The 19690-nt window shown below is 38.5% G+C and overlaps 1 protein-coding gene across 1 annotated transcript in view; it reads right to left on the reverse strand.

Annotated features, from left to right (window-relative positions):
* The window catches only part of Ola1 (Obg like ATPase 1), a 131479-nt gene that overhangs the window by 27597 nt on the left and 84192 nt on the right, over positions 1–19690 (reverse strand). The window lies entirely within an intron of this gene.

Here is a 19690-nt window from a genome sequence, read left to right on the forward strand (position 1 = left end):
GGGCCTGGGTCAAAACCCACCAGCCCCTTCTGGTTCTACTGAAGGGCTTTTAAAGGAATGCCAAGGGGTGGAGCAAAAGACCTTCCCTCAGCACAGCCAATTGCAGAGCATCCCAAACAACTAGTGACCATGCACTTGGTTGAGCCATCCCTTAATACAGCCCTACTGGATAAAGAAAGCAAGCTCAGATCTCACTAGAAAGCTTTTGTGTACTCCCACATGGACTGAGCTATATTTTTCAAATGATATTAATTACCCACTTATACTCAGAAGATTGCTGAATTTTTTTTCTATTTGTTTTTGTTTGAGACAGGGTTTCTCTGTGTAGTTTTGGTGACTGTCCTGGATCTCATTCTATAGACCAGGCTGGCCTCAAACTCACAGAGATCTGCCTGGCTCTGCCTCCTGAGTGCTGGGATTAAAGGTGTGCGCCACCACCGCCTGGCTCTTTTTTTTTTTTTTTTTTTTTTAAACTGCTCAATTGATAATGTTTATAGTCATTCTTGTCTCCCACGGGGAATTAGTGCTAGAAACTCCACAAATTCAAGGTAACATGTCTCTTTATAAAATGGTATTATATCTGCATAACCCACCTGATTTTTCCATATACTTTCAATTCTAGGTTACTCAAAATACTTAACATAATATCAATGTTATATTACTAATTGTTGTATTGTTTAGAGAATAATGATTAGGGGAAAGATTTGTACATGTTTACTAGAGATGCAATTTAAAAAATAGATTTAAAAAATCTGTTTTATCTAATTCATGGGTGTAGAACCTATAGACAGGAAAGGGCAACTGTATATACAATGCTTTCAAAGAGGAAGGAAAAACGAGCTACAGTGTAAAGGACAAGTGAGGTTAAAACAAGTTACCACAAAGATGGGAAAGGAGCTAGCAAATCATTGCAATGTTTCTTTTATAAATTATTAAATGACTTCTTAAGGAAAATAATACTGTATGCCAGGAAGCTCGCTGCTCTTCACAAGATTTCAGAAGCGCTGCTGGCGCAATGGCTTGACTGCTTGGCCACCCATGGTCTAACACTGCTTTAACCTCGCAGCAGCCAAGCGGAGCAGCTGCAGAGAGGCGCTCTCTGACTTGCTGCAGAGAAGGTGCTGGCCCAATAAAATGTCACCAGTGTCCTAAGCCACAGACAGATCTGAGAACAGCCTAGCTCCAAACCATCTAGATGTTTTACCAAGCAAGACTGAAAGTGAGTATTGATGGGATGTCTGTCTACATCACATCCCTCCCCTCGAGGTTTGGGGATCTATGCTTGAAGAGGGGTGAAGAGCCAGAGGCAGTGGATGATGTCGAGAAAAGTGGTTTCCAGACACAACAGGGCAGGTGCACACATGAACTCAGAGACTTTGACAGTATTCACAAGACCTACACATGCTCAAACAGAAAAAAATCCAGGCTTAGAGGAGGGAGGTGGGCAAAGTCTCAGCCCTAGTTGAGGAGTGTTACTGGCACCTGACAATTGCCTGGGAGAGGGCAAGTATGGTTTTCTTCAGTGGAGTAAAACCTGGTCCACTGACCACACTCCAGGGCAGGTCTCTCATCCAGGAGTATCTGGCCAGTACAAACTGGACCTAGTGGGTTTCTTCTTTCTTGGAGTGGGGTTGGCGGAAAGGGAGAGAGAATATGATGTTGGGTGGTCAGGAAGGTGAAGGAGGCTCTGGGAGGAATTGGGGATAGGGTGAATATGATCAAAATTCATTGTATGAGTTCCTCAAATAGTAAATAAGACATTACTTTTTAAAATATGTTGAAATCAAGGAAGTAAAAAACCATGGATTTTTGGCCAGGTGTGGTGGCTCATCCCTTTAATTTCAGCACTTAGAGGCAGAGGCAAAGACTGAGGCAGGATGGTCACCATAGCGAATTCCAGGCCAGCCATGGCTACGTAGCAAGACCTGTCTCAAAAAACAAAACAAAACACAACAAACAACAACAACAACAAAATAGGCCAGGCAGCAGTGGTGCACACCTTTAATCCCACCACTCAGGAGGCAGAGGCAGACGAATCTCTGAGTTGAAGTCCAGCCTGGGCTACAGAGTGAGTTCCAGGATGCCAGGGCTACACAGAGAAACCCTGTCTTAAAAAACCAAACCAAACTAAACCAAACCAAAACTAAAATCAATAGATTTTCCATCATTCTTCACTCATTCATTACTTAATAAGTCCATGGCCAAGCACTGGAATTATAAAACAAAGAAGCAGTCCCTCCTTGTTCAGAGAGCCAAGACAGCTGAGCAAGACCATACTGTGTAATAAAGGTTCCAGAGAAAACACACACGAGAACATGCTAGACGGGGATGGGGGTGCGGTGGGGGGAGAGTGGGGAGGGTAGGGAGTTACTCTACCACAGCTTGGGAGGAGGCACTAGGAACCTTGGTGGGGAGACTGTGTGTGGGGAAGGCAGACAAATGTCCTTAGACTTCCGCAGATACAGAAGCAGGCCAAGAGACATGACACTGTGAGCAGCTATGTTCTGACCACTTCCCTGAGATTTCAGCAGTGTTTCCCACTACAAAGTACACACAAGTGTACTTACCTAAGTTCCAATGGCTCAGAAACAAAGTGAAAATAATTAAAAAGTGCAGCACCATAGCATCACTTAATTACCAAGCAACAGTATTGGCTCCAGAAAGCCATACACACACACACACACACACACACACACACACACACACACACACAGAGAGAGAGAGAGAGAGAGAGAGAGAGAGAGAGAAAGAGAGAGAGAGAGCAAGCTGTTTTTTTTTCCTGTAGTGGGAAAAAAACACATACGATACTGGTATATCAAACATGCCAAATGAAATTTAAGTAGTAGGCATTGCTTAAAGTAAAATTGGGCCTCTTCTCTTTTATTCTATAAACACAATAAAAAATTAAATAATTCTAGAAACAGCAAAATATTCTTTCGTTGTATTCAATGCAGCCTAGCATACCAGTTGAAGCTTGAAAAATGATAAGCTATCAACTTGGAACAAGCACTGGCCTCATTGGGTCATCTCAAACATAGTCCCACATAATTTGAAAACAGAATCTGTACCTTCTCTAAGTTGCCTTTGCAGTCTGTTCTATGCTTAAGATTAATTTTTGTTATCTTGATTTTAGAGTACAAATAACTTTCTACTTAAAATTTCAGCAGGTTGAAGCAGTGGAAAAATCAACTAATCAATATTTTAGATGTTTATAAAAATAATCAGGCAATTCTAGCTGATATCTCCTTATGAAATGTCAGAAAACATGCTTTCCAACCATTTGAAAAGCCAGACAGAAGTCTATCAAAATGTAAGGTACAGTTCAATGCAATGATTCATAGTGTCTCTAATAGAAAGATCCAGCAGTTCTCAATCGAGACCTTTATTTCTTCTCTGAATAAATGATGCCTGAAATTTTTATTCTTGTTCTAATGGAATTTCAATGGCCTTCACTGCAAATCTACTGGAAATTTTTGCATATTAAGTGGAAAAAATTAAATGATGTTAACCACATTTTAATGTGATTAAGGCTGACAGGGTCATTATTTCTGCTAATCACTCAGTTTAAAAAGCTCAAACAAAACTTTATAACAGACAAGGTTTTTAATTTTATGTATATCTTGTTGAAATTAAAAAAAAACTGTAGAAAAAAGAAGAGGAAAAAAAAATCCTAGAACACACAGTCCTTGAAGAAAGGAAAAGCAGTGAACAGCTTTCCAGTCTGCAGATGGGTTTCATTATACTTAATCTGGTGATGTAAAAACAAAAATGCAAAACAATCTCATGCCGCACATGCTCCTCTGGTCTCTTTCCTTTTAAACACGGAGTGGGTAAGAAATGTACTTTGTAGAATTTGGAGTTCTGTGTTTCCTATTTGCTGCTAAATGGAAACAAATATCTTCTTTTTTTTCTTTAGATCTTACAGCAAACTAAAAACAGAATTAATGCATAATACTGCCTCAAACAATTCTTCATGTTCTGTATTCTATTTTAAACTATGTCATACACCACGAGTATTTCAGATGTATAAAGATAAACTAAAAGCCACTGATACAAATCTCCAGCAGGATTGACACTAATTGCTATCAGCAGAGTGACAGGGATTTTAATGACCAGCAGCACGTACAGATAATTTGTCGCTTCTATTTTCTGGTACAAGATTTACTTGGCTTACTGGTCATTCTATACTAGAGGCAAACATTAAATTAATCCTCGGGCTCATGGGCATATGGAGTAACTTTGAGACTCCATTTACAAAGGGCAATTTGTGACAGCACACCCTAATATTCCTAAGCAAAATGAGCAGGCTCAAAGCCCAAAGAACTTAGTGTCTTCTCTGACTGAGCATTTCAGTACTCTCCCTGAGAAGTAACCTGTAGCTAGGGCTAGAACACATGGACCTCTTCATGGCTGCACTGAATACCTTACTACTGGAAACTACTTAACCTATACTGTTTGCTGAAGATTCCCTTTCAGTTACTAACATTTTTAATTTCTAGAAGTGGTCTGAGGAACAGAACTCATCCTGACATATGAATACAATGTGAACAGCCCTAATGTAGGAGTTACTCTTTTTATTGAACTAGAATTATTTAGCTTTCAGAAGACTCTGATGAGCAAATGGTTTTTGAAAAGAAACCCACACCTGGAGTTCAAGCAGCCTAATTCATGTTGACTCCCCTCAATCTAGTAAACTCACACCAAATTTATCAAACTAAAAACAAACATCTCCTACACAAAAAGATTAGATACATTTTTCATTGTAGTTTCTTAAGGCAACATGAAGCTACGATCATTTCAAAGAACAAAGTAGCAATTATAAAACTTCAGCTACAGGTGCCGTACCTTACCCAAGACTGATCGTCCTTTGCATGGTAAATTACTCAACTGCATGCAAACAAAAAAAGGAGTTTACTTCACTGATCACAATCTAAGCAGCTAACAAAAGCGGAACACCTGGCCATAAGTGAGTCCTCTGACTGTAATTTATGCTAAAGTCTGAAGAATTGCTGCTCTACTTTTGTATTAAAAACAAGACGCGAACTACTTTTCAGTAGGAAGCTCAACCTTCTGTGCAGAGAAAGTGATTAGAGTCTGAGTAGATTATATAAATATGGAGAAAAGAATTCAACTTGAGTGCTGCATTGTGCCGTAATCCTTCTTGTCCGCAGAAAGAATTAATATCGTTGAACTTTTTTTAGTGATGCTATGCACTGGTGCATCAACTAATAACCCTCCAGAATGTCTCTGCTCATCTAAGAAGAGTCCCTGCTGAATGTTCTAATGCATCTTATTGTGAGTCTTCAGCAAATAAAACTTCATGTATGAGCTCATGATGTGCTCTGCTGCCGGAAAGTCGCAGGCTCTGTGGGAAGCTCTTTATCTTCCCAGCAGTCAGTTCTCCGAGAACATCAGTGCAGCTACTGTAGTTACCTGTAGATTACTTGTATTTTCTCACATCTGTGTCCAGCAATCTAAACCATGATGATAAAGGGTCATTAGGTTTTGAGTGAGGAAGGGGGTGGACTAGACAATTTGCTCTGATAAGCTCCTTGTTGGGAGCTCCGGTTTAGAATGTGAAATGTCGGACAGATAGTTTTACACTGAAAGGGAAAAGAATTTCACTTTTCTGCACAAACAATTAAAAATAAAGCAGTCTAATACCTCATTATAGTCTGCTGATTCTCATTTTACTTAGGTGCTTCACAATTAAAAGCATTTAAGACAAATAATTTTCTGCTTTTAAAATGGACATCTACGCTCTATTAGCCACAAAGAATTCGGGTACAATTACTAAGATAACTGCTGTTTGGCACACAGCAAAGCAATTTCCCACAGTGGGACTTACAGTTCAATTTACCAGTTGGGCAAATATTTTGTGCTCTGTAGTAGCCTAGAGAGTTAAAAGCCATAGGTAACGTCAAGAATTGTTATACTTGGAGAAAAGTTTCTTCAATACAGATGGATGGTTTAGGTTCCAAAGTATCAAGAATATCCTAAAAACACCTCCAAATTAATATTATAAGTTTAAAGACTAACCCAAAACACAACTGCTACATAGAGTATATCTCACTTCCTTCTCACTATCCCAAAACAAAGGCTGAGAACTTAAAACTCACTAAGCGCAATGTTATTTTCCTGTTTGCAATGGGTTCAAAATCATTCTGATACTAAATCACATTTTCTCAGCAATCAGCTGATAGAATGTTATATTCTTGATTAGATTATGAAATAGCAATGCTAATTACTTAATTTTAAATGGTTTAGAATAATCGTGTCAGATTACAGGAATACATGTTTAAAAGTTTGTTCTTTTGGCATCCTTCCGGTAAGTGCGTGAGGAGGGTTGAAAAGAAGATGTGTAAGCTTGGTGAAGACGGACTCTCTTTGGAGCTATGACTCCCTCACTCCTAGGTAAGCTTACTCCAGTGTGCCAGTGTGTCCTCTTCTGAAAGGCTATTTTAAGAGAAAACAGTGACTGGTATAAATAAAATACTGCCCAGCCTCAAGGAACTACATTAAAATAACAAAGTATGTGAATAAAGGCATACAATATTTTTAAATGAAACATCAAATAGTGATTTGAGGCTTTTGGGGGGGGGATAGTTTAAAATGGTATTTATTTGGATTGTTTGAAGGCTTTCCAATGTTGCTGGAGAAGAAAAAAATAAAAATACTATTTTCAAGGTCATTTGCTAGCATTAAACACAAGCAAGCAATATTTTCTAAGATTAGAAACAAACACAAACATTTAAACTCCTGCTCTGCTTTTAAATAAAAATTACCAGAAAACCCTCTTACCAAAGCTGGAGGACAGGGTACTGTCACCAGTGTAGACATTTCCTAAACTAAAAATGATCAGGAAATGAAACATCCTGGGAACTAACATTAACATCCAAAGGCAATGTGAGAACACAATCCATGGTAATTATTCATGCGCCAAGCCGCTGTAAACCTAAATCATTTCTCAAGACCTGGATGTGTCAGGAACTTTGACAATTATGACTGGAGCCAGGAAACCGTAGCACTGCAGAATTTCTTATGAATTTCTCCAGTTACTTTTTATAAATGCTGTCTTGGATGACAGCTTAATGTGTACCACATGCAATATTTATTCTTCTTCAGTGTCAGACTGTCTAGCCATCCCAGGGAATACAAAGAATGTCACTTATTAGGATAAAAGCACAAGGAAGGTAATCAAGGACACATGTAACATCAGCCAATCATGCCCCATTTCAACATCCTACTCCATTCATAACAGTTCAACAATTATTTGCTTGCTGATAACTTGCTTTCAGGCTGTTTGTGTTCCCATAATGGTGGTTTGCATTTATTTTGCTCTTTAGAATTGGACACTTGCTGTGCCATACGTATTTGTCAAAACTTTATACCTTCTGTCAGAAATGGGTTAGAATATAAAATAATTTCTGTTTGTCAGGTACTACTAATACAACAGTCAGTAACCCTTGATGCCAACAGGGCACTAAAATAAACTATAAAGCTGCAAACCACAACTATTAAATATTTGGTAGAGAAAAAGTCCCCAAGTGCTACACTGTAGGAAAGCAGGAACTTCTAGCTAAGCTGCACACACACATCCCTCCTGCACATGGTAAGAATGCCGACTGGTCTGGCTTTTCCTTTTGTTTCACTTTCTCAAGCTTCCGAAGCTCACAGAACCCTCCAATCTAATTTGGTGATCTTGAAGCTATATATTCTAAATGCCCAAGTAATACTTGGCACTCCATACATATTTTAATTAATAACATTTAAAATAAAATATCCTAGTACATATAATAATCATGCTTTGTATAAGTTAAAAAAACACATAACTCCTTAACCATATTTAGTTCAAAAGCTCTATTTACAGATATGGCTTTGCAGCTGTATTCTAACAGCCTTAACAGCTCTTGATTCAGACAACGCGTGCTGTCTCTGAACACAGAGAAGAAAACCAATGGTTGCTCTCACTGTTTCTACCCTCTTGTTTGTTCTCTTTTGTCTCCACTATAGATCTGGCCTGAATTAGCTTCAAGTTCTATGATATAAGAAATCGTTACACAAACTGTTCTATGTAACTCCTTAAAATATAATTGGGGGGGGATCCCATTTTCAAATAATAAAAGTATTTTTACAGATTTCTTTCCCAATCTCTATTTAAGAATTGTCTTATAACTTTATTATTTAATATATTAAGTAATTTACTTCAAGTTATACAGTACTACAATACAGCTAATGTCTAGAAAGGGCAATGCAGAGAATGGAGATGTAAGATTCCTTTTAGTTAGAAAGGTATAGGGACAAGTTTTCATCAGTGACAAAGGAGACACAGTATGACTTCTTCCCTAAGGGCTGCCCTTCCTTGTAAGTCCCGAATGCCTACAGGGCGGTAAGGGACAGCTTAATCTGTACAAGCAAGGACTGCATTAAGAGAGTTTACTGTGTCAAGACAAGTTTCAGGCACTAAGTAACTCATCTACTCATGTTACACACACACACACACACACACACACACACACACACACACACGCTTTGCTTTTCTCACAGAATCAGAAGAATTATATAAAATCACACTTAAAAATGAACCCATTTCTATCATAGAGCAATTCAACTTAGTAAGTATCTATTCAGCATTTTATTTCATTCTCATAGCTCTTTAAGAAACATATCTGACAGTTGAAGACACCAAGAGCTATAAGGAAGCCAGTCAAACTGTGTTGAGTCATGTCTTTCTGAATTTTGCAATTATGTTTGTTCTCTGGCAGGTATGAGTTTTGGTAAAACTTTACTAGGACATAAACAATATAGAAAATTCTTTGCATGCTTTTTGCTGCATTAAATATGCAATATTGAAAAAAGTTTTATATGTTCTCTTCTGAGTTCAAACTAAAAGATATCTTCCAAATATTTAACTAGGTTTCTTAGTTCCCTTCTCTAAGCCTTAAGCTGACTTCATGAAAGAAGTTGTACTCTGTCTCCTGAGACTCTGAGAAAGATTAGACAGAACATATCTAAATGCCCCTAAGTTGCCGGGCAGTGGTGGCGCACGCCTTTAATCCCAGCACTTGTGAGGCAGAAGCAGGCAGATCTCTGTGAGTTCGAGGCCAGCCTGGTCTACAGAGCAAGTTCCAGGACAGGCACCAAAACTACACAGAGAAACCCTGTCTCGACAAATTAAAACAACAACAACAACAACAAAAAAAAAAACATACAAAAGCCCCTAAGTCAGGTACATAATAAACATTTAACAAAAGGTAGTTATTTCTCCCAAAGACCTGTCTATATATGCACATATATGCACACATGTAATACTCCTTCTATTACACTCCTATCTATTAAAATAGTAGTTACACAGAGTAGTGTACAAATCGTCCACTTGTACTTCGTAATTAATTATAAATTAATTAAAAAATAAAATATAAAAGCGAATCCTTGACAGTGAAAACATGATGAGTGTAGTCAACAGTGTGTGGTAAAAACAGGTGCGGTGAGGGAGTGTAGTCAGCGGAGACACTTGAGCACCCAAGGCCGGCGTTTGAGCTCCAGCACTGGAAATGAAAGAAACAACCACACCAGGGCGGAAAGCAGTTTCTTGTTCCTTAAAGACTGATTTATCTCATTATTTTATTATGTGTGTGAGTGGTCTGCTTGCATGTGTGTCTGTGGCCATGTTCGTGTCTGGCACCCACAGAGCTCAGAGAAGGAGCATGGGGTACGCTGGGCCCGCGGTTACAGACGGCTGTAAACTGCGGTGGCAGTTAGGTACATCAAGTATTCTTTTTGTTTTTTTAATTAATTTATTTTATTTCATGTGCATTGGTGTTTTGCCTGCACTGGAGTTACAGACAGTTGTAAGCTGCCATGTGGGTGCTGGGAATTGAACCCAGGTCCTCTAGAGGAACAATCAGTGCTCTTAACCGCTGAGCCATCTCTCCAGCCCCAAGTATTCTTAACCACTGAGCCACCTTTCCAGCCTGAGAGCAGATGTCCTAAAGAGAGTAAATGCATATTTTCTACATAAAACCAGGTAAACTATTTTAATGACTGTCCCTACAAAGGCTGTTAAATTGGAAAAGAGTTTCAGAGATAAGTCCATAAATATAATAGATACACTGAAATGTAATTTTCAGTTGGCATTTCCTAATTATATTATGGTAAATTTTTAATCTCAAAACACTTTTCAAGTCTAAAATGTATGTGTACGTCTGTGTGTGTATCACACATGTGCAGATGCCCACAGGAGGCAGAAGGTGGCATTGGAGCCCCTGGATCTGGAGTACAAATAGTTGTGAACCACTAGACGTGGGAGCTAGGAACTGAGCTTAGGTCCTCTGGAAAAGAGCAGGTGCTCATGACTGCTGAGCCCAATCTCCAGTCCTCAAACTCTATGTATACCATGATATATTTAACAATAAGAAAGCTTTATTGATATCAAATGTGCAGTACAGGAATGTGCCTGGTACGTGACATACTCCTCTGGCCCTGTCTATACTGGCAGCATCACCAATGACCTGGTGCTGATGCTGAATGGCACGCAGTGAAGAACACAAAGGATCTCTCTCTGCGGAGACCGCTTAGGCTTCCATCCTAACACCTCTCGCTGGCTATTAACTCTGGCCAACTTCCTTAACTTCCCTAGACATGTTTTCTCTTCTTCAAAAGGTCAGAGGTGATAATATCTACTTTATAAGGTTGCTGGGACTCATAAATACAAGTGGTACATAGTTAAGATTGGCATGATGTTCACACCCAGTCCAACATTAGGCATACAAATTATTTGCCACAACTCCAGTTTGTGGTATACTCTCCTTTCCTACAACTTGCTCAACCTGGCAGTAAACAATTATTTTTTTAACAAACAGTGGTTTGCTACTTTTAAAATGGGGTCAAATATTTGCTTTTTAAAGTGATTTAGCAAACATTTCCTTATCAAAAACATTAGACTATAAGACTCACCATAGAAGTTTATTTAACTTGTAATGTTGAAATAATACAGTTGCAAAGATATACTTTGGTATCTGTGCTCATTATTATCACCAGTTTTTATTTCTGTTGGAAAATATGCTCATCTCAGTATATAAAAGCTAGCCTGTTATATTTTGGGGAAGTCTATACTGTGGCAATAACTATTTTGGATTTAGCAATTTTATACAATTTTCAGATGTATCCACAGAATTTTCTCTACCTGAATTTTACAGCATATGCTTAAGAATGGATGCTAAGCTAGACGCTTTTGCCTCCTAACACGAAGGTGACAAGGCATACTCAGTGACAAGGCGCGGTGACAATGACGACGACGGTGGCGGCAGCAGCGGCAGCAGCACATCCTAGACCAGCACACAGTTCTCGGGGTGATGGGAAGCCATGTTCTAGGTGTGCTTGCCACTTGGCTCCCCGTCACCACACATGAACAGGCATAAATACTACAATCAGAGGGATCTGTTTGTCACACACACACACTCAAGGGTTTAGGCACAGTCTATAATCTCTCCAATTTCCCTATCTGTAAAGTGTGCATGATATTATTTATATAAGCTTCACGAAGTTTTTATTAATGTCTTAGCAATTTCTAAGCTTCACGTGCCTGTTACACAGCAGAAACTTTAATGGTGATCTACAGTGTGTCCTTTGGTTTGGCGTAGGAAAAGTTAACCAATGACATTAAATGTAGAAAAATAAATAAATAAATTTTAGAATCCATATAGGATATGCTTAAAATTTATTGAATTACATTATCTTTAAATAAGAATCCTAAGTTCTTTTTAGGTAGTTTCTTGACGCTCCATAATATAATAAAATCCAGGCTCACAATGGCCGCACTGACCACTGTCTCCCACTCAACCTCCTTGTCTTTAACTTATCCCTGTGCCGACCCTGCCCCTGCTCTCTCCTGGGTCAGATTCTCAGTGTGCCGGCCCCTTACTTCACGAGGTCTCTCTTCCCTATCTACATCGGGGAGATGGCATCCCTTAACTGCTTTGCTTTTGTACATTGTTGTAATAATTTCTAGACATTATGCTTAATGTCTTGTTGAATGTCTGCTACCACAAGACAATAGCCTTATCAGAACAAGGGCCTTTTCTGTTCATAACCCAGATAGATATATGATACACAGAAGGGATCAATAATTATTTGCTTAGAAAAGGAAAAGCAAAATAAAACACGATATTTAGCCCCTCAGTGAGCTCAAGACGGTCATAAAGAACATACATTTGAACTGTGTATTCTTTTAAAAAATATTTGTTTTGTAAGTGTGTATGTGTGTGGGTGCAGGGTCCCCTGGAGCTAGTTATAGGCCACTGAAAAATCACCCCACCTGAGTACTTTAAACCAAATTTGGGTCCTCTCAGAGAGCAGCAAGAGCTGTTAACTGCCAAACCATCTCTTCAGCTCCAACACGCACACAAATACACACTTAAAATACATATATATTATTATTTATTTATGTGCATGTATGTATGAGCATGTGTGTGTGGGTGCCTGAAGAGCTGAGGAGGCCAGAAGAAGGCCTAGATTCCCTGGAGGTGGCGTTACAGATGGTTGTGAGCCTCCCCAGGTGGGAACCGAACTCTGGCCCTCTGGAAAAGGACCAAGCACTCTTAACCACTGAGTCATCTCTCCAGCCACCTGAATATTCTTAATGACACTTTTTATAAAATTAATTTCTCTTCTTACTATAATAAAGCATTGTTAAAAAGACAGAAGGGATACTTATATGACGTCCTAACTTTATAAATAAGGGCATACTCAAAGTTCATATATCAATTATCCCAGAACATAATTTTGAGCAGAAAAACTGGAAAATAGTCACAGATACCAAAGTATGTCTCGTCTAAATTGAACTTCCTGCTACAATGTGTGTTAAATAAGCTTTTATGGCACATATCACAAGATTAATGTTTCTTAGGGGAAGATGCTTTCTTGGAAACTTAAAAATAAGAGAACATAATAGTTTAGTCTCCAATACAGACATGTCAATTCTGCATGTGCATTTTCTTTTCACATACACACATTCCCCCAGCTCTGGCCAAATCAGCCACTGCTCACGGGAGGGAAGATAAGAAGACACATGGTAAGACTCAGGAAAACCAAACCAAACCAAACCACCACTTTAGTTTCAAGAGCTAAGATGGGGAGAAAGAATGAGACCAGGGGAAAGTCAGGTCTGAGCTCCAACCTGGCCAGAAAAGATGCTCCTAAATTGGGGTTCAGCCTGGAAAACATTCCATGAAGTACCAGCTGGGGAAATGTCTACAAACTAGAATGTGAAGATTGAGAAGCTACTGGATGTCTGTATGGGCACCTTTTTCTTTATAAATTTGCAGAATGTCATGTTAAAATCACAACATTCAGAAGCTATATGGGAATGGTTTAGTGATAGAGCACATGCGGCATGTGGTAGGCAAAAGTAAGAGAGAACAAACTTCTAGCCTGGGGAGGAGACTTGGCACTTGAGAGACAACCTCTTCGCTCATCACTCTAGGGATGACACCTTCATTCTTTACTGTCACTGAGAATGCACACCACACACATCTGCAAAGAAACTGAGGGAGAGGTTTTACAGGGCTTTGAAAAGAACAAGTTCTTCATTTATTTTTAAAATGATGCAATGACAGTTTTAATAAATTATACTAGTGGAAGCCAAGCAGCGCCAATAAAGTGCTGGGAGCTACTACAGGTAAAACCGTAGGGCCATAGTGAAGATGACTGTGACGCCATGGGAGTCTCCCTGAGCACTGAGCTGCGATGACATGATGCAGTTTGTTTCTTTACTCATGCCACAGGAGAAAAAGCATGAGACATATTCAGTATCCAGCAGAGAACAGGACAATCAAATCCTTTTTCCTGTTACTGCATTAATTTTGAGCTATGATAATTAAGTTTGGAGAAGTTTGTTTATATAGAATACATACATTTTATATGAACAATAGAACAAAGTGTTCACTACAAGAAAGCCTATGTAATCTGCCTAAAGTCAAAAATACTGAGTACCAAAGACCACACAACACTATTATCTCCAATTGTAATTACTTTTCTTTTTTTTTTTCTTCCTCTTGTGACAGTCTCCCTACACTGCCCTGGATGGCCTCTAACTCAGAGATCCACTTGTCCCTGTGTACCACACCTGGCAAAGCAATGTTTTTCCCAATAAATCAAACTTCTTGATTACAGCTACTCCCTCATTTACAACTAAAGCATAAGAGTTTCTGAGGGTCCATTTTTCTCACTCAACAATGTTATTAATGGTACCCAGCATTTTGGGATAGCCTTCAGAAGTCTGGTGAACTACAACTCTAAATGCAAGCCTTGTACCTACAGATTTGCAGCAGAGGGGCAAAGGTCAGAGAAAGCAATGCGTTCTCCTATATTGCACAGACAGGACAGAATGGAAAAATACTGAAACAGTCCAAATTAGCTTTCTCCTTTGCCTTGTCCCAGGCAAACACGTACATCACCTAAGACTCCACTCTGTCATTGTAAGGTTACATGCCTCAGTCCCAACAGTCTTACACTTTCTGAACTTCCAACTTCTCCTCCACATCTACGCTCAGCTAGTCAGACTCCCATTCTTTTCATTATTATTATTATTATTATTATTATTATTATTATATTTAATGTGTATGGATGTTTTGCCTGCCTGCATGCCTGATGTCAACAGAGACCAGAAGAAAGTGCTGGATCACCTGGGACTGAGTTACAGATGGTTGTGAGCCACCACGTTGGTACTAGGAACAGAATCTGGGAAAAGCAGCAGTGCTCTTAACTACAAAGCCACCTCCCCTGCCCCTGGAATTCCCATTTGTGATTAGAGCTCATCTCAACTAGGTATTTTGGAAACAAAATCAGATGTGAAGTCCTTAATCTTTGGTACACAGACTTTTAGGAGTTTAATTTGAATTATCCTCCAGTGGGTAGGGACAGGGCATCAGGAAAATCCATCATGAACATGAATTGTTGGTAATCTGAAGAACACTGCAGAAATTACAAACAAAATTCTTTTATTTTCTAGATCACAGGTGTCTATGTCCATGCATGACAACAGTTTTCAACCTGTGGGTCACGACACCCCGGGAAGGGGGTGAATAATACTTTCACAGAGGCTGCAAAACACAGTATTTGCTTTATGATTCATAACAGTAGCAAAATTATAGTTACAATGTAGCAATGAAAATACATTATGGTTGGGGGTCACCACACCAGGAGGAACTGGATTTAAGAGATGCAACACTAGAAAGGTTGAGAAGCCGTGATGTATAAGGAAATACACATTTGAACCATTTGAGAGACTCCTATGAAACACCTGCTGTCTTTTTTTTTTTTTTTTTTTTTTGGTTTTTCAAGACAGGGTTTCTCTGTGTAGCTTTGTTGCCTGTCCTGGACCTTGCTCTATAGACCAGGCTGGCCTCAAACTCACAGAGATCTGCCTGGCTCTCCCTCCTGCGTGCTGGGATTAAAGGCGTGTGCGCCATCGCCGCCTGGCAATACCTGCTGTCTTTAAAAAGGGCTTAAACCTTTTAATCTCTTGAAGTTAGAAAAGGAATTATGAAATATTTCCTGTTTATATAGAAAAATTTATCCTATATGTTTGATGAATTATGTCACGCAGAAATCACTGTTAGGTGATGATGCTTATGAAAATTACAATTCATACTCTTAATGTATTATTTTTTAAAAAATTAATGAACTACCCTGCAAATAGAAGTAATTAGCCACAAATCATATTGAAAAAATGCAAACAGGCCTCTACATGTGCATTTATTATGGGACAGTAGTCTTCTCTTTATACAGAAAGATGTTCTATAATTATCTCTCATGATGTGAACTATATTAGTCCTTCTTGATAAGAACTGGAAATTGTTCAAAGAACAACCAAGCTGTTTAATGCAAACCAAACCCCCATTAAACTGGCTCACCCATAGTCCCTGTGTTTGAGAGGCTGAGGCAAGAGGATTGCTTCAAATCCCAGGCCAATCTGGGATTCATAAAAGAACAACAAAAAACCAAACCAAACCCAAAACAGAAATTCACAAATATTATTACATGAACACTGTATTAAAATGCAAAAATACACATGAAAAAATAATTCAGAGGCTGGTGAGATGGCTCAGTGGGTAAAGACACTTGTCACTAAGCTTGATGTCCTGAATTCCATCCCAGGACCCATACAGTGGGAGGAGAGACCTGACTCCCTAAGCTGTGCTTTGCTGGCTATAAGCATGCCCTGACAACCACCATGTACATATATATGGAAATCAAAGAACTGAATTTACATTAAGAATAACTTGGTGCCAGGTGTGGTTGCACACATGGTTCCAGGACAGTCAGGGCTGTTAACACAGAAAAACCCTGTCTTGAAAAACCCAAGCAAACAAGCAAGCAAGCAAACAAAAAGAAGGTAAATTAAGAAAAGATAAATCTATTCTATGATTTCCCCCTACAACAGTCACACAATATATATCATTCTGAAGTTATTTTTTCATTTTGTAAACAAATATGAAAAACTAACAAAAGCAGAAAGCTGGGCAGAAAAAAACCTGAATCAAAGCCAGGTGTGGTGGCGCACACCTTTAATTCTAGTACTGGGGAGGCTGAGGCAGGCAGATCTTTGAGTTCAAGGCCAGCCTGGTCTACAAAGCAAGTTCCAGGTCAGACAGGGCTATACAAAGAAACCTTGTCTCCAAAAACCAAACCCAAAACCCAAAAACTTGAATCATACATAATAGTGTAAGAGTTAATAATAAAACTTCTGTGAATATAAAATTTACTTGGTAAACCTGACATATTTTCCATGATTGTTCTAAAGCTTGAAAAGATTTCCAAATGTTTATCTATGAATCTTGAAACAATTTCATCATTTAAAATGACTCATTTATTAACCAAGATGTATGTAAGAAGTATGTATGTTTTAAATTTTAAATTTCCTAGTATTTCTAGATGGACATCTATATGGTACAACAAAATCCAACTGTCCTCATCAATAGTTTACAGAAAGATAAAGACAAGATAACATAACTGGGAGCTATTGGGTGTAAAAAATCTCTAAAATTAGTTTGTTCTACTGCTTCCATAATTGGACAGCATATATTACTAACAGAGCAGCAGCAGTGCAAAGATTGGAATTGAAACCTCCAATTAAGCAGTGGCTTGACAGTTGGAATGTCCCATACCTGCTTGACACCATGACTCACTATGCAATCTAAAATGAAAAATTAATACTGTGTATAATCTTGCTTATAATGACTGATCATGTTTAGAAAATGAATTATTAATAAATCATTAGCACCTACCAAAGTCAACAAAAGTGTCCACATAGTTCTATTTATTCAATTGTAACAGTATCAGTGGTCTTTGCGGATTCTTCACAGTGTCCTGATTACTGTCATCTGATCATAACACAGCTACAGCCAACCTGGCTGCCACATCAGCCTCTCCTTGGGACCTAGATCTTAATCATTCATCAATGAAATAATGAATTCAGCACTTCGAACACAGGAGAAACCTGGACTCATTCTAGCTTTTACCTTTCAAAGGTCAGTATGCCTCTAGTTAGTATACAATATCTTATCCACTGAAATCCTTCTTTTTTTAAAAAAGCCTAGCATTAAAAAAATAACATGCTACCATTTCAATTTAATGTGAATTTTAGCCAGTAGCCAAAATGTTTATCACTCTAAAAATGTGGCCCACTAAAATGAAGATAGTCTTCCTCTGCGTTCAAGTCAGACCTTCTCTGATCTCTTCTAACCACTAATAACTTTCTACATTTTAAACACAGGTGTGTGTGTGTGTGTGTGTGTGTGTGTGTGTGTGTGTGTGCAGTGTGCGCGCTGCAGACTAAACCCAGGACCTGTATATGTTCAGACAAGTACTTTACCACCCAGCAGTTCTCAGCCCTTGTGAGCACATTTATTACTGCTTCCAGTATCAGTCCTAATTTGCTACAGTAATATTACATGTTAACCTTGAAACAAAGTCTTTTTTTTTTCTTGGTGAAGGAGCAACTGATGCAAATGGGGTTTAGATACAAACCAAAAAACAAGATGCTAACAGAGCAAATCGTTTTAGGAGTTAAAATGAATTTTAACTATTTACATCTGCTTGCAGTGTTATAAATGGTGGAAACCTAGTGTTCATGCCTTTCATAATAAAAACTCATTCTGTGCTTTAATATGAAGGCTATGTTACATAAACAGAGGATTTAAAGCTTCGGAGAGTGGCTGAATGGGAGGAAAGTGGCAATCTTTCTGGCTCCAGTAGATGCCATTCCCTATCACACAGTGTTTCCCACTCATAAATACATGACAAACACTTCCTCAATCATGTTTTACGAGCAGGGATGCACAGGGGGTAGTCAATGGCTAGCTTGAGGGGAAATAGGAACAGCAGGCGGCAGAAACTGTATAGAAAATGGCTATGTGGTAAATTCTCTTCTGGAACATCACTCAGTTACCCGGGCTTTGATGTTTCAGCTACAATTACACTAACTTCCACAAGATCTGGACACCTCCCCCCAATACACATATCCCAACCTCAGACCAGATCATTAGCTACACATAAAACCTATGAAAATTTGGTTTTATAAAATAGAACCATTCATACGTCTATGTTGTTACAAATTAAAATTTGTTATTTAGACAAGAGTAGTTTCAATGGGCTATAACCATATCATCATCACAACTGGTCTCACAAAAAACATGGGGTGTCTGGCGACAGCTAAATCACAGGCTGGCGTCTCCTAAGCAGTCTGTCTACCATTAGGGTCTGGGAAATGGTATTTACTATACAATTAGAACCAGGGAGTTCTACCTGTAATCACTGAAATACAGGTGTGAGAAGCCCCTTTGGGCAAGGAACTGACTCATCCCTTTTCATGTAAACTTTGATGTCTGTATTGTTTTACCTAGCCTCAGGAAAACTTACCATTCATACTTCCATGAGAAGATTTACAAGCTCAAGTCAAATAGTAAATTTTAAAATTCCTTCTTGAAGAAAACAATTTTGACACATTAATCATCAAATTTATTAGAGTTTGAAACAAGATGGAACTGATTATATTTTAATTACTTTCTGGAGGACAACGACCAGTCTGAACTTCATTTTTATGTTAAATTTATGTTTTCTAGAACATTGCCAATAAAGAGGTTAAACTCAGCTTCCTATCAGGGACACAGAATGTCTTACAGGAATATCAACAGGGCATTTTCAGTTGCAGTAATTTCACAGAGTTTATTCTAATGATTTATTGGAGCTAACCATCTGACATTAATTATTGTTTTGGCTTCCAGTCTATGAATGTTTATTTTTCAGTTTAAAGCCTTCTCACTCTTTGATATCATATGGAAATGAGAATTTTTAATGGAAAATTGAAACCATGTGCATCTAAGTACTTAATGAAGTACAGGGAGAAACCGACAATATATTTTAGGAGAATTCAGGTCTTTTGCTTTGTATAGTTTTGATTTGTTCTTATGACTCAATAGTATAAAATGCTGAGGGTCTAGTGAGGGAAGTCACAGTGAGCACTAAGCCAAATGTCTCCATGCCCACATGAACGCAAGAGTTCTCTTTGAATTTTTAAGGAAGGGGAACAAATCTTGCACATTTTAGTTACATATTAGAATGGCAACATATAAATGCAGTTTTTACTTTGTTACACTTTGGAAGTTTCAAACCAGCATCTGAACTTTTT

The sequence above is a fragment of the Onychomys torridus genome, chromosome 4, assembly GCF_903995425.1.
Source record: "Onychomys torridus chromosome 4, mOncTor1.1, whole genome shotgun sequence".
NCBI lineage: Eukaryota > Metazoa > Chordata > Mammalia > Rodentia > Cricetidae > Onychomys > Onychomys torridus.